Raw genomic sequence first — 16656 nt, forward strand, 5'->3', positions numbered from 1 at the left:
TTGATCACTTATACTACCCCAAACATCTGACTGCATTTTCCAACTGAAATGGAATATAACTACGGAAATTGAATTGTACATCCAAAATAGTCCTAAGAAGACATGATCCCAAGCGGATACTTGGCATGTCCCCCCTCTTCCAGGTCCATCACAAGGGAAACGAAAACCTAGATTTGCTTTATCCGGTATCAATCGTGAACTACGAGCAAATAGAACACCCTTTAAGAGTATCAATACTGTTACATGAATTGTAAATGCATGAATATGATGGACCAAAAAATCCGCAGTTCCTAAAGGAATAGGTAACAAAGCAACTTTACCGCCCACTGCTACTAAATTTTCACCTCCCCAAGTCAAACTGGTACTTGTTGCTGCACCTGGGGCTGTTGTGCCAGGTGCTAAAGCGTGGGTATTTTGTATCCATTGAGCAAAGATCGGCTGTAATTGTATAGCAGTATCTGAAAACATATCTTGAGGGCGCCCTAATGCGCTCATGGTATCATTATGAATATACAAACCAAAACTGTGAAAACCTAAAAAGATACATACCCAGTTAAGATGTGATATGATTGAATCACGATGTCTAAGGACACGATCTAATAGATCGTTGTATCGAATAGTCGGATCATAATCTCTTACCATAAAAATCGCTGCATGCGCAGCAGCACCGACTATGAGAAATCCACCAATCCACATGTGATGTGTAAACAATGACAGTTGTGTACCATAGTCAGTAGCTAGGTATGGATAAGGAGGCATAGAATACATATGGTGAGCTACAACAATGGTCAAAGAGCCTAACATAGCTAGATTAATAGATAATTGAGCATGCCATGACGTTGTTAGAATCTCATATATACCTTTATGACCCTGGCCTGTAAATGGACCTTTATGTGCCTCTAAAATGTCTTTTATATTGTGACCAATACCCCAGTTGGTCCTATACATGTGACCCGCTATCAAGAAAAGAATTGCAATAGCTAAATGATGGTGTATAATATCGGTCAGCCATAAACCTCCAGTTACTGGATCTAATCCTCCACGAAAAGTAAGAAATTCTCCGTATTTTGACCAATTCAAGGTAAAAAATGGGGTTGCTCCCTCGGAAAAACTCGGATAAAGTTGAGCCAAAAGATCCCGATTTAGGATAAATTCATGAGGAAGTGGTATCTCTTTGGGATCTACTGCAGCATTTAGAAATTGGTTAATCGGTAAAGATACATGTATTTGATGTCCTGCCCAAGAAAGAGACCCCAACCCTAGGAGCCCTGTCAAATGGTGATTCAACATAGATTCTACATCTTGGAACCAAGCCAATTTTGGAGCAGCTTTGTGATAATGAAACCAACCAGCAAAAAGCATTAAGGCTGCAAAGACCAATGCACCAATTGCAGTACAATAGAGTTGTAATTCATTAGTTATTCCAGATGCTCTCCAAATCTGAAAAAAACCAGAGGTTATTTGTATTCCTCGGAACCCCCCCCCTACATCACCATTCAATATTTCTTGACCCACTATTGGCCAAACCACCTGAGCACTAGGCCTAATGTGAGTAGGATCACTTAACCATGCCTCATAATTGGAAAAACGAGCACCATGAAAATACATGCCACTCAGCCAAAGAAAGATGATAGAGAGTTGGCCAAAATGCGCACTAAAAACTTTTCGGGAAATCTCCTCTAAATCATTAGTATGGCTATCAAAATCATGAGCGTCAGCATGTAGGTTCCAGATCCAAGTAGTAGTATCTGGTCCCTTAGCTATTGTTCTTGAGAAATGACCAGGTTTTGCCCATTCCTCAAAAGAAGTTTTTATAGGATCCCTATCTACCAAAATTTTAACTTCTGGTTCCGGTGAACGAATAATCATTGAGTCCTCCTCTTTCCAGACAACACATACAAAGAGACCTGCCAACATAAAACAGAATTAGTGAACTTATTAGAGATGTTTCTATTGAGTTTTGTTCTCTCCTATCTCTCATGTATTGGATATCTTAGTAAATTTCATTTCTTTAGTTTTTCACTAGAACAATTATGATCTCGAAGTCAATTCGGGGCAAGTGTTCGAATCTATTATGACATAAGAGTGAGGCGCTCAACGGACCTATTTTAATCTTCTAAGACCTTTTTGGGAACTCTGAATGGAAGTTCAATAATTTTTCGTGCAGCCTAATCAAATGTATTCAGATTTTATTCTAATTCTATTCCTTAGATTTTATTTTTTTTTTTAGATAAAGTATAAGTATGTACTCTATTTCAAATTGAGCAGGCATTAGCATTCATTATTAGGCAATATACCTATATTTTATTTCTTTTTTTGAAGGTCTCTTTTCTTAATTTGATTGAATATTAGTTTAAATAACAGAAAAAAGGAGAAAATTATCTACTGTATCCACATCTCGTTTATTTCTATGAAATACTAGACAAAATCGAACAAAATTAGAAGGGATATATTTAAATTATGTGATTGGTCGTTCCTATAGAAATGATTTTTGAATTTGATAGGGACAAGAAACAAGAATTTATAACAATATATATTTATCTATCTATATCTTTATATAGATAGATAAATATATAAGAAAAAAAAGAAACAGAGTGTTCTTATTCAAAACGCCCTGTGATCTTCAACCAATTCTGTGCTGCAATATAATTACCGGGGGTGAGAGCTATAGCTTGTTTCCAATATTCAGCGGCTTGATTAAACCAAGACTCCGCAACTTCTGAGTCTCCCTGCCGAATGGCCTGTTCTCCTCGGTCGAAATAGGTGAGTCAATTCCTTTCCTTAGAACCGTACTTGAGAATTTCCTGACTCATACGGCTCAGTAGTCAATTCTTTTTTTGTTCTATTATCTTGAAGTTAACTAAAAGAAAAAAAGAAATTATTAATATGAGTTTCAAACTTTCATTTTTACTAATAAATAAAGAATTTCAAAGAATTTCATCTTTTTTTTTAGTTTTATCTTTTCTCCTACCTTCAGAAAAGGGAATCAAGCATTGGCATTAACGCCCTAATTCTAATTTTCTGAAAGGTAACTATCTCGATTTTATATATCATATACAAAAATATATGATAGATTCATTTCTATAGAATCTTGGTAAAAGTTTTTTCTTTCTTATCTTATAAGTTCTTATAAGTAAAGAGAAAATACTTTCTATCTTTGGGATTTGATACTACACCGCTGCTCAAAATACCAGGGGATCCTTTTTATTACATAAGTGGATTCCTGACTTCTTTATTTATCATGAGATAAGGAAGCAGTTTTTATTATATCGATTGAAAACCGTGTTAATTGATCCTTACGATGCTTCCTTTATCAATTAGATCTTTTATCCATAGAAAAAGAGGGTATCTAGACATATCGATTTCTTCATATTTTTACTTCTATGAAGTTTCTTTGCTACAGCTGATAAAAATCGTTGTTTTGAACGATATATATATGTAGAAAGCCTTTCTTATTTATAATTATTTATATTTCTATATTTCTTATATTAAAATTTGTGGATTTGCTTGTTCTTTTCTTTTTTCTTTCTATAGTGGAGATAGTCGCACGTAATGACAGATCACGGCCATATTATTAAAAGCTTGGGGTAAAAATGGGTTTCGTTCGAGCGCCCGAAAATAATATTCCAAAGCTTTAGTATGTTCTCCGTTACTTGTGTGAATAAGGCCTATGTTATAAAGTATATAACTTCGATCATAGGGATCAATTTCCAGTCGCATAGCCTCATAATAATTCTGTAAAGCTTCTGCATAATTTCCTTCAGATTGAGCTGACATCCGTTACGGTCGTCATTCGGTTCAAAGAATCTCCGCTCCAGAACTGTACGTGAGATTTTCATCTCATACGGCTCCCCCCTTATGTGTGTAATGAGAAAAATCCATCAAATCAAAAAATATTCCAGTATTCTCATTCTCAACTGAACAGAGCTAGTGTTTTTACAATAAATCTCTAGCCAACCTTCCTGTCAAAAATTATTTCTTAACATTAAGTATGTAGGTACTTGATAAAAAAAAATAAGAACTTCAACAATTTCTTTGTCCTCTACGCTGCTTAATTTCCTGGAATTAGTCACCTCAATAATCTTCGATGGTTCTATGGGTATCCAAAATATGAACGAGATGGATATTTATTGTCCCAACCATTCCTGTTAGTCCCAATCTCGATAAGCCATGGATATAGATAGATACAAAGTTTTCGTGTCCTTGATTCCCAAGCGTAGTGCTTCTTTCCCAATGTTGCCTATCAGTACTAGTAATTTGGGGTTGACCTAACCCCATAAGTATAGGTATAACCTTTCGCTTAATACTAGAAACCTAAAATTCAAGCATATAAGGCTTCATTAATCGAGGATACACGACAGAAGGAATTAATCCTTTTATTTACAAATTTCACCTTCAACACGCGTGGGGTTTTTCCATTCCATTTTTTTTTGACCGAAATCGGTCAAAAAAAATGGAATCAAATCACACCATCTCTGTAATAAGTGAATGCCCTTTTTTCTCCTGAAGTTGTCGGAATTATTCGTAATAAGATATTGGCTACAATTGAAAAGGTCTTATCTATAAAATTTTCATTTATCCGAGATCTAGGCATAGGTAGAAATCCATTCTATAATTTAATTAATCATGGTGTGAGAAATCAATCCCACAAATAAAGGAATTGTATAATTATAATACAGTGCGAAATAACGTAAAAATGAACTCATCAATCAAATTTGTTTATCCTAAGACCTTGTAGGAGGTTTTTTTTTAATTTTACTTTGTATTTTTATAGTTTGAATAGGTTTTATGCATTTATGAAAAATAGGATTGATTCACTATTCAACATTCAACCGGTTTCTGGGCATCATTATATAGGAGAGATGGCCGAGTGGTTCAAGGCGTAGCATTGGAACTGCTATGTAGGCTTTTTGTTTACCGGGGGTTCGAATCCCTCTCTTTCCGAATCTTTACCAAATTCATCAATATTACTCATCCCAATGCATACCATTATTTCATATTTCAAATTTGTTTGTTGATATGGACAACTTTATATTCCTCATTTTTCGGTAATACAAAAAATAGTGGATAACGGGTGGGCAAGGAATAAAAATTTTCGCATATCCATGTCTATGATATATGAATAGCAGAAAATCCTTGTAAAAAAAACTCTTGTTATTTTAGTTAAGTTTAAGTTTGACGAGAATAATATTCTACAACCAGTAATTCATTTATTTTCAAACCAACCCATTTATTATCTATTATTTGATTAATTAAACCTTTATATTGGAAAGGGTGAACAGTCAAATGATTTGGCAATTTCTCATGGGGGGCTGAATCAAAATAATTTTGAATAAGAGTTTTAGATTTTTGTTCATCCTTTGCTGTAATAATATCTTGAGGTTTACAACGATAACTTGGTATATCCACTATACGACCATTAACTAAAACATGTCTATGGTTTATAAATTGGCGGGCTTGAGGAATAGTCGCAGCCATACCCAATCGAAAAAGTATGTTATCCAAGCGCATTTCAAGTAGTTGTAATAAAACCTGACCAGTTGATCCTTTAGCTTTTCCGGAGATACGAACGTATTTAAGCAATTGTCGTTCTGTAAGACCATAATGAAAACGCAATTTTTGTTTTTCTTCTAAACGAATACGATATTGAGATTTTTTACTGAAGCGCAATTGATTTCGAAATTCGTTTTTGACTGTTGGCCTTTTACTAGTAAGTCCTGGTAAATATCCTAGACGACGTATTTTTTTGAAACGAGGTCCTCTGTAACGTGACATAAAAACTCCTTTTTTAAAATGAAAAATCTTATAAATCGAAATGAAAACTAAACGAAATGAAAAATATTATAGAATTCTAAATGAAGCGAAATCTACTAAAGTTTTATAGTACAAAGAAGAATTAGATGAATTTTATCAATATCCGAATTTATTGTATATAAAAGAATACAAAAAAGTAGGTTAATTTCTTGATTTCTTCCGCAGAGATCGAACTCTCCCAATTTTTTATTTCTAAAAAAGATATTATCAATTATGTAAAAAACAAATAGAGAAAAGCCGGTTATCGGATTCGAACCGATGACCATCGCATTACAAATGCGATGCTCTAACCTCTGAGCTAAACCGGCTAATGTAAACGAAATATACATATGCAGAAGAATTGAATGGGATCTTAGTTATCAATTTTTAGTTATTTATAACAAAATTCAAATTAATACAAACATCAAAAATAGAGAAAGAAAATATAGAAAATCAAACCCAATTTTTATTATTTCTATTATTTATTTTATCTGATAACATAAAGTGCAAGATAATAATTAATATTATATTAATATAATTTATTTAATATAATTTATTTCGATCTACTATTCTAGATATATATTATTAAATTGATTTCTTTCAAAAAGATTATTTATTAGTACTTAAAGTAAATTTGAATAAATATAAATTTTAGTAAATATTTATTAAGGAATTCCATATTTCTAAGTAAATGTCTAATTCTATATTATATTCAATTAAAAGAATGGTTTTTTTTAGCCACTAGATTCGTTTTAGTTATATAAATTGTATATGAATAAATGGATTGTTTATTTTCTTTTTTTTTTTAAGCAAAAACAAAAAAAAAAAAAGAATCGACCATTCGAGTATTCTAAATTGTATGAAAAAAGAAGATAAGTAGGTACATAGAAGATAAGTAGATATGTGGTCTATATCTGTGTATATTGAATTGTTAATATATAGATATTAGAATTAGTTCTGATTCAAACAAATAAAGGTATCCAATATAGATGAAATAAAATCTATAAAATTGGAGAAAGGGGTTTTTAATATTTAATAAAATAATATGTATTTAATGAATTCAAAAGTTCCCGCATAATTCTCATAATAGAAATGAAAAAAAAAGCATTCTATTATAATCAGATTCAAATAAAAAAAAAGATGGGGATATGGCGAAATTGGTAGACGCTACGGACTTAATTGGATTGAGTTTTGGTATGGAAACTTACCAAGTAATAATTTTCAAATTCAGAGAAACCCTGGAATTCACAATGGGCAATCCTGAGCCAAATCCTGTTTTCTGAAAACAAATAAAAATTCAGAAAGTGATAATAAAAAAGGGATAGGTGCAGAGACTCTATGGAAGCTGTTCTAACAAACGAAATTGACGACTTTTTTTATTGCATTAGTAAAAGAATCCTTTCACCAAAATTACAGGAATGGATCAAAGATAAACATTTAGAAACATATATATATACTGAAATACTCTTTCAATTTGTTACTTTTTATTTTATTATTGAAGATCTATTTGTGATAAAAATATTCACAAATGAAAAATGTGAATCAAATCAATTCGAAGTTGAAGAAAAGATGGAATATTTATTGATGAAATTATTCACTTCATCATAATCGGCTAAAACCCTTGAAGAACTGATAAATCAGATGAGAATAAAGATAGAGTCCTATTCTACATGTCAATACCGACAACAATGAAATTGAAAGTAAGAGGAAAATCCGTCGACTTAAGAAATCATGAGGGTTCAAGTCCCTCTATCCCCAAAAATACTTTTTCATTTTCTAATTTTTTTCCTATATCCTCTCTATCTTGAAGTCCTTATTTATGTGTTTTATTCGATTTATTATTTCCCAACGAAATTGGAATTTTTATTTTCATCAATTTCCTATCTATCATAATTTTCTTATCTATCATAATGACAAGGGACGAGTTTTGGAATAGATATAAATATATATGTGAAACACATAGAATTTTTTTTAATCAGAAATGTATAAATTAATATCTTATTTTTTAGCAAGGAATTTTCATATGCGTAATTAACGATTAACAATAAAAAATAATTATTACTGCGGAAACTCACTTACAAACTTTTTTTTTACTTAGTTGATATAGATTCATTAACATAGATTTTAAAAATCTTTTAAAATCAAAGTATTAAGCTTCAAGAATGGTCGGGATAGCTCAGTTGGTAGAGCAGAGGACTGAAAATCCTCGTGTCACCAGTTCAAATCTGGTTCCTGACACAAGATTCATTTGTATGAGTATCTATCCCCCATATTCATTTTAATGAATATGGGGGATAGATACTCATACAAATTTGTGTTCTTCTAGATTCTGATACATAACATATTTCTTTGATCTATTTAGGTATCTGTAGATATACTTTTCCTAGATGATTAAAGAATAGATGCAATTTTTTATTAGGTATATTCGCTTATCTATAGTATCTATATATATATAGATATAGATATATAGATAATGAATTCTTTATCTATTTTTTTCCTTTTTTTTCTGCGATACAAAAAAAGGTTTCTATTTCCATAATATTCGAGTGGTTTAATTAGTTGGTTAAAAGACCTAAAAGTCGAAGTTCTGGGGTGGAGTGAGAATATTAAGAATTCATCTGAGAAGGATTACCAAAATAGAATCGAGCCCTTTTCTTTGTGTTTTTTTTTTCGTGGCCGTATAATTGATGGTGATGTGCACGTTATATAGTTTATTATAAAGATAAAGAATTAGTTTATTATAAAGATAAAGAATTTTTGCAGTTCATCCTATTTCTTTTATTGGCTTGGCTGATAAGAACTCAGTATTGTTTTTGTTTTAGAATCTTAAGAAACTCCTATCCATCCTATTTTAAACCCTATAATTATTCATTCTATTATTTCTGAATTTTGTGATTTCTCACATAATAATATCTGAATGCAACTTCCATTACTCTGCCTGATTTAATGTCAATCAATTATTTTGTCTGATCTATAACAGAATGTACTTATATTCTTTGACTGGGTGTTGCAGAAGTTTGGATTAGTTTATTATTTTTATCATTTAGTGAGCATCTTGTATTTCATAAAAATTTGGAGCAATATAATCTTTACGCAAAGGCCATCCTATCCAATTTTCGGGCATTAAAATACGTCTTAGACGCGGATGACTATCATAAGAGATTCCCAACATATCATAAGATTCCTTTTCTTGAAAATCCGCACTTTTCCAAACCCAAAAAATCGAAGGAATTCTGGGATTTTTTCTTGATACAAATATTTTTATGCATACCTCTTCGGGTTGATTTATACCATACTCTATTCTTGTAAAATGATATACACTAGCTAAGAGTCCTCCGGGTGCTACATCATAGGCACATTGAGAACGTAGATAATTGTAACCATATACATATAAAATGACAGCAATGGAATGCCAATCCTCGGGCTTTATTTGTAAAGTCTCTATTCCTAGGTAATCGAAACCCAAGGATCTATGAATTAGTCCATGTTTGACTAGCCAAGAAGACAAACGACCTTGCATTTTTTGCTTCTCCTAAATTTTTTTTATGAGTTTGGTATTAGTATTTTCTATTACGATGAAATTTTTAAAATACGATGAAATTTTTAAAAAAGGAATTGCTTTTTATTATTGTACTTTAAAAAAATGTGTCAGACGATATCTCTGAAGTAGATGGCGGTTGATAGAAAAATTCTTGACCATAATTGTCAGTATAAGTACTGTATCCAACATGAAACTTATGGTTGGTAGTAAAACATCTATTCTCTCGTTGAAAACTCATTGGATCTTCATATATTTCTCGAGATATTTTCTTACGAAGTTTTGTTATAGCATCTATAATGGCCTCCGGTTTAGGTGGACAGCCCGGCAAATATACATCTACAGGAATTAGCTTATCTACGCCTCGAACAGTACTATAAGAATCGGTACTAAACATCCCCCCCGTAATTGTACAGGCTCCCATAGCAATAACATATTTAGGTTCGGGCATTTGTTCATATAATCGAACTAAAGAAGGGGCCATTTTCATAGTTACAGTGCCCGCTGTTAAAATTAGGTCCGCCTGCCTAGGACTCGATCGTGGTACTAGTCCATAACGATCAAAATCGAATCGTGATCCTATTAATGAAGCAAATTCAATGAAGCAACAACTCGTACCATAAAGAAGCGGCCATAAACTGGATAATCTTGACCAATTTGAAAAATCATTTAATGTCGTTGAAATAACTGAATTTTGGGTTGTTTGATCAAGTAAGGGAAACTCAATGGAATTCATAATTGTCTCAATATTTTTTTTTCTAATTGTCTAAATAGTCAAGAATTAAGACCATTCTAATGCCCCCTTTCGCCATGCATAAACTGAACCAACAATTAGGATAAGCACGAATAAGAAAGCTTCTAAAAATACGGATACCCCTAATACATCGAAACTCATTGCCCATGGATAAAGAAAAACCGTTTCAACATCAAAAACAACAAAAATGAGAGCAAACATATAATAACGGATTCGAAATTGTAACCAAGCATCGCCTATTGGTTCTATTCCGGATTCATAACTAGAAAGTTTTTCCGGTCCCTTGCTAATGGGGGCTAAAATTCCAGAAATTAGAAATGCCAAAATAGGAATCAAACTTGATATTATTAGAAATGCCCAAAAAATATCATATTCGTAAAGAAGAAACATAAAAGTACTCCTCTGAATGTAGAAAATATACCAAATTCATTTTCATTTTTAGTCTAAAGTCTCCATTTTTTTAGACTAGCTGAATATACTAATATTAATATTATTCTATCGAATATGAATATGTTCGAATAGAAAGTTACAAATTGTTTTTTTTTTAGTAATAGTCTTAGTAATGAGATCTATTCGATCCAAAATAGTATTAATATTATTAGTATCTGTAGGAATATTAGGGCTATACGGACTCGAACCGTAGACCTTCTCGGTAAAACAGATCAAACTAATTATTATCTAAATGATTTAAATTGTTTTCAAAACCCAACATGCATTTTTTTTTGCATTGAGCTTTTTCATTAACTGATAAAAATATTAGTTAGTCCACCATCTTTTTTTTTTTTTACAGTAAAGAATAAAGAGATGATTCCCTATGCTCTTCTTTTTTATTTGTATAACAATCAAAGAGCACTACCAAAGTGTTTCAAAGAAGGATTATCTTGACGTAGGTCTGCTTCTGGCCTAGATCAACTTAAGTTAAATGGACTCTTTATCCACCTACTAAAATTAAAATAGAAGATAAGAAATGACACTTCATACACCTTAAAGTTCATAAAATAGGAAGAAAAGATAATCTTTTTTAGGTCCCTATACCCTTTATGTTTAGCATTGACGAGAAATGGGTATTCACCTTATCAATATCTCAAATCAATTATGGATTCGATTTTATGGCTAAACCCTTTGTCAGGCTAGTGTTCTCTTGTTTTGTTCCTTAAAATGGAGTAAGACACCGATTTCTTACTATAAGATAAACTTTTTTAATTACAAGATGAACTCCTCTGAAAAAAAGCATTGGCGCTCGTGTAAACGAGGTGCTCTACCTAACTGAGCTACAGCCCTTGTGTTTTTGATACATATTTTATCATAGTATGAAGATAATTGCTTGTCAAGATGAATATTACATGATCGAATCCCTTGAACGGGGGTTGGTATTGCTTATCAGTAATTTTACATTTATAATCAATTAATCTGATAGATGGGTACTCTTCTTTTTTTTTTTTTGAGGAGGAGTCCTAAATTACCTACTTAACTCAGTGGTTAGAGTATTGCTTTCATACGGCGGGAGTCATTGGTTCAAATCCAATAGTAGGTAAGGTATAGTTATAACTTATTAGATACCTTTGACTGTGGTATCTAATAAGCTTTTCTACTTACTTTTTTCTTCTGACTGTTTCTTTTTTCTTTTTATTGTTTTCGGATATTGGGACGCATCAATTTCAACTTGTTATGAAATAACATTGATAGCCTCTACTCGTGTTCTAGCTCGTCTAAGAGCTAGATTTGCCTCAATTGTTTGTCTCTTGCCTTCAGCCTTATTCAAATTAGTTTCTGCTATTTCAAGAGTTTGCTGTGCTTCTTGTGGATCAATGTCACTACCCTTTTCCGCATCATTTACTAAAACAGTTATCTCATTATTATTTATTCTAGCAAACCCCCCCATCAGAGCCATTGTTAACCATTGGTCTTTAAGACGTATTCTCAAAATACCTATATCGACAGCTGAGGCAATAGGCGCATGATTAGGTAATACTCCAATTTGTCCGCTATTAGTAGGTAAAATGATTTCCTTCACTTCTGAATCCCAAACAATTCGATTGGGGGTCAATACACAAAGATTTAAAGTCATTTCTTCAAATTGCTCTCCGTTTCTAAGTTCGTAGCCTTCGCAGTAGCTTCATCGATATTACCTACCAAATAAAAGGCTTGTTCAGGAAGACCGTCTAATTCTCCAGAAAGAATCAAATTAAACCCTCTAATTGTTTCTACTAGACCAACATATTTTCCAGCCGAACCGGTAAAAACTTCTGCTACGAAAAAAGGTTGTGATAAGAAACGCTCAATTTTTCGTGCTCTTGCTACGGTTAAGCGATCTTCTTCGGATAATTCGTCCAAGCCAAGGATAGCTATAATGTCTTGAAGTTCTTTGTAACGTTGTAAAGTTTGTTTAACTCGTTGCGCAGTCTCATAATGTTCTTCACCAACGATTCGAGGTTGGAGCATAGTTGAGGTTGAATCTAAAGGATCTACTGCTGGATAGATACCTTTGGCGGCTAATCCTCTTGATAGTACAGTAGTAGCATCTAAATGTGCAAATGTCGTAGCAGGAGCAGGGTCAGTTAAATCGTCGGCAGGTACATAAACTGCTTGAATAGAAGTTATGGACCCTTCTTTGGTAGAAGTGATTCTTTCTTGTAAAGAACCCATTTCAGTACTAAGAGTGGGTTGATAACCCACAGCAGAGGGCATTCGACCCAATAAGGCAGATACTTCAGATCCTGCTTGAACGAAGCGGAAGATATTGTCGATAAATAGAAGTACATCTTGCTCATTGACATCTCGAAAATATTCCGCCATAGTTAGGGCAGTTAAACCAACTCTCATACGAGCTCCGGGTGGTTCATTCATTTGACCATATACTAAAGCTACTTTGGATTCTGCAATATTTTGTTCATTAATTACTCCAGATTCTTTCATTTCCATATAAAGATCATTTCCCTCGCGAGTACGCTCACCTACTCCGCCAAATACAGATACACCTCCATGAGCTTTGGCAATGTTATTGATCAATTCCATAATAAGTACTGTTTTACCCACTCCAGCTCCACCGAAAAGTCCTATTTTTCCTCCACGACGATAAGGAGCTAAAAGATCTACTACTTTTATTCCTGTTTCAAAAATAGATAATTTTGTATCTAATTGTATAAAGGTAGGCGCAGATCTATGAATGGGAGATGTTGTACGAGTATCTACAGGACCTAAATTATCAATCGGCTCTCCAAGCACGTTGAAAATTCGTCCTAGAGTTGCTCCGCCTACTGGAACACTTAGGGGAGTTCCTGTGTCAATAACTTGCATTCCTCTCATTAGACCATCTGTAGCACTCATAGCTACAGCCCTAACTCGATTATTTCCTAATAATTGTTGTACTTCACAAGTCACATTAATTTGTTGACCAACAGTATCTCGACCCTTAACTACCAGAGCATTGTAAATATTAGGCATCTTCCCCGGGGGAAAGGCTACATCTAGTACCGGACCAATTATTTGGTCAATATGTCCCAGATTTTTTTTTTCAATCGAAGAAACTTCAGGACCGGAAGTAGGAGGATTTATTCGCATATCAAAAGCCAATTTTTTTTTCCGAAAAAGTTTTTAAATCAAAAAGAAATGTTCGATAAGAAAGCAAGTTGATCGGTTAATTCAAAAAGAAATAAGAAATGGGAGTTAGTACTCCATTTTTTTGGTACTATTCCATCAATCCTCTTTAACTGTTTACTTACTTATTCAAATTCAATTATTGAATTCTTAAGCTTACTGCAGTTATTTTGAAAATTTCAATTGGATAAAATCTTTCGAAAGTCTTTTCTTTTTTTCTATCATTCTAGAAAATATCATCTATATTCTGTATGGAATTCGAACCTGTACCTTAATTTAGAATTCATTTTTTTTATCATTGGCTTTCGTATTTCCTCAGTAGACAATTTTTTAGACTTACCCTCTGTTTCCCTATTTTTTGACCTCTTTTTTTATTTTCCGGGGAGAAAGCTGCCTATTTTTACATCTAGGATTTACATAGACAACATATATCACTGTCAAGATTAAGAATAAATTATTATTATTATTTAGATTAGATCTTTCGATTTCAAAATTAAAAAATAAGATCAAATTGAAAAAAAAAAAAGATTGGGTTGCGCCATACATAGAAAAGAGTATACAATAATGATGTATTTGACAAATCAAATACCATCGTTTAATTTAATAATAACATAACGAACCTTTGGGATTAATTGATAATAGTAGTTGATTTTTGTAAAAGATTTCATTAACTCCTAAGTCATATCGAGTAGACCTTATTGTTTCAAGAATTCTTAATTCAAGAGTTGTAGGGAGGGATTTATGTCACCACAAACAGAGACTAAAGCAAGTGTTGGGTTCAAAGCTGGTGTTAAAGATTATAAATTGAATTATTATACTCCTGAGTATGAAACCAAAGATACTGATATCTTGGCAGCATTTCGAGTAACTCCTCAACCTGGAGTTCCACCTGAAGAAGCAGGTGCTGCGGTAGCCGCCGAATCTTCTACTGGTACATGGACAACTGTGTGGACCGATGGGCTTACCAGTCTTGATCGTTACAAAGGACGATGCTATCACATCGAACCTGTTGCTGGGGAAGAAAATCAATATATTGCTTACGTAGCTTATCCTTTAGACCTTTTTGAAGAAGGTTCTGTTACTAACATGTTTACTTCTATTGTCGGTAATGTATTTGGGTTCAAGGCACTGCGTGCTCTACGTCTGGAGGATTTGCGAATCCCAACCGCTTATATTAAAACTTTCCAAGGTCCGCCTCACGGCATCCAAGTTGAGAGAGATAAATTGAACAAGTATGGTCGTCCCCTATTAGGATGTACTATTAAACCTAAATTGGGGTTATCCGCTAAGAATTATGGTAGAGCTGTTTATGAATGTCTTCGTGGGGGACTTGATTTTACCAAAGATGATGAAAATGTGAATTCCCAACCATTTATGCGTTGGAGAGACCGTTTCTTATTTTGTGCTGAAGCGATTTTTAAATCACAGGCTGAAACAGGTGAAATCAAAGGGCATTACTTGAATGCAACTGCGGGTACATGCGAAGAAATGATGAAAAGAGCTGTATTTGCCAGAGAATTAGGCGTTCCTATCGTAATGCATGATTATTTAACAGGGGGATTCACTGCAAATACTAGCTTGGCTCATTATTGCCGAGATAATGGTCTACTTCTTCATATACATCGTGCAATGCATGCAGTTATCGACAGACAAAAGAATCATGGTATGCACTTTCGTGTATTAGCTAAAGCATTACGTTTGTCTGGTGGAGATCATGTTCACTCCGGTACCGTAGTAGGTAAACTTGAAGGGGAAAGAGATATCACTTTAGGTTTTGTTGACTTACTGCGTGATGATTTTGTTGAAAAAGATCGAAGTCGTGGTATTTATTTCACTCAGGATTGGGTTTCTCTACCAGGTGTTCTGCCTGTTGCTTCGGGAGGTATTCACGTTTGGCATATGCCTGCTCTGACCGAAATCTTTGGAGATGATTCCGTACTTCAATTTGGCGGAGGAACTTTAGGACACCCTTGGGGAAATGCACCAGGTGCTGTAGCTAATCGAGTAGCTCTTGAAGCCTGTGTGAAGGCTCGAAATGAAGGACGTGATCTTGCTCGTGAAGGTAATGAAATTATCCGTGAGGCTAGCAAATGGAGTCCTGAATTAGCTGCTGCTTGCGAAGTATGGAAGGAGATCAAATTTGAATTCGAAGCAATGGATACTATTTGAATTCGAAGCAATGGATACTTTGGATTAATTGCAATTAAACTCGGCACAATCTTTTCCTAAAAGAAGGATTGAGCCGAATACAAAGATACTTAATTATTAAACAGATTTCTATCTTTCGTATTGGAATAGAAGCATAGTAAGTAGACGATATTTTACGAAAAAAGTGATTACAATTTATAAGGGAAACTGGCTATTGCCTTTTTCGATGTGAATTTCACATAATAGGGAAGTTGTTCCATTTCTATATGAAATTTGTATTTTCCTATTGATTTCTATATTTCTATAATTTTATACGTTTTTTTAGTTTAGAATATCATTTTAGAATAAAAAAAGATATATATATATTTAAATAATTTTTCTTATAAGTAATTCTAACATAATACTAATAATCGAATTAATAAGATTGAAAATCTTATTAATTCGATTGTATTTATTCGATTGTATTTTTTTTTCAATACTAATATTGACAACACTGTATCAAATAAATATAATCCGATCGTGAATAAATTGATCACCTTACTTACGTTAAATAGGCGTTATTACTTCATCAAATGGTAGGTTCATTGGTTTTCTTTCTGCGAGACAAACAAGAAAAACTTTGTTAATGAATAAGTAAGTGAATTGAAAGGTAAACACGAATATATATACGAAAATATTAGATCTATATATACCAATATATATATAGTCTTATATATATAATAATAATGGATAACTCTAACATAGTATTTCAAGAACATAGTATTTAAATAGGTGGTATATCTTTTTTTAGTTTTTTAGACAATTCAATTTTGTAATTTTATTTTTT

At 33.0% G+C, this 16656-nt stretch overlaps 3 non-coding genes across 3 annotated transcripts; 2 read left to right on the forward strand and 1 right to left on the reverse strand.

The window, feature by feature from the left end:
* Positions 1-4856: 4856 nt before the first annotated feature.
* Positions 4857-4944, forward strand: TRNAS-GGA (transfer RNA serine (anticodon GGA)). The gene has a single exon. It is a non-coding gene; the product is annotated as a tRNA-Ser (tRNA).
* A 1105-nt stretch (positions 4945-6049) lies between these two features.
* On the reverse strand, positions 6050-6122 carry TRNAT-UGU (transfer RNA threonine (anticodon UGU)). Its single transcript has one exon. It is a non-coding gene; the product is annotated as a tRNA-Thr (tRNA).
* A 1836-nt stretch (positions 6123-7958) lies between these two features.
* Positions 7959-8031, forward strand: TRNAF-GAA (transfer RNA phenylalanine (anticodon GAA)). Its single transcript has one exon. It is a non-coding gene; the product is annotated as a tRNA-Phe (tRNA).
* Positions 8032-16656: the final 8625 nt, after the last annotated feature.

Source organism: Vigna unguiculata, unplaced genomic scaffold, assembly GCF_037176805.1.
Source record: "Vigna unguiculata cultivar grain cowpea cultivar isolate G323 ecotype 2 unplaced genomic scaffold, ASM3717680v1 ptg000211l, whole genome shotgun sequence".
NCBI lineage: Eukaryota > Viridiplantae > Streptophyta > Magnoliopsida > Fabales > Fabaceae > Vigna > Vigna unguiculata.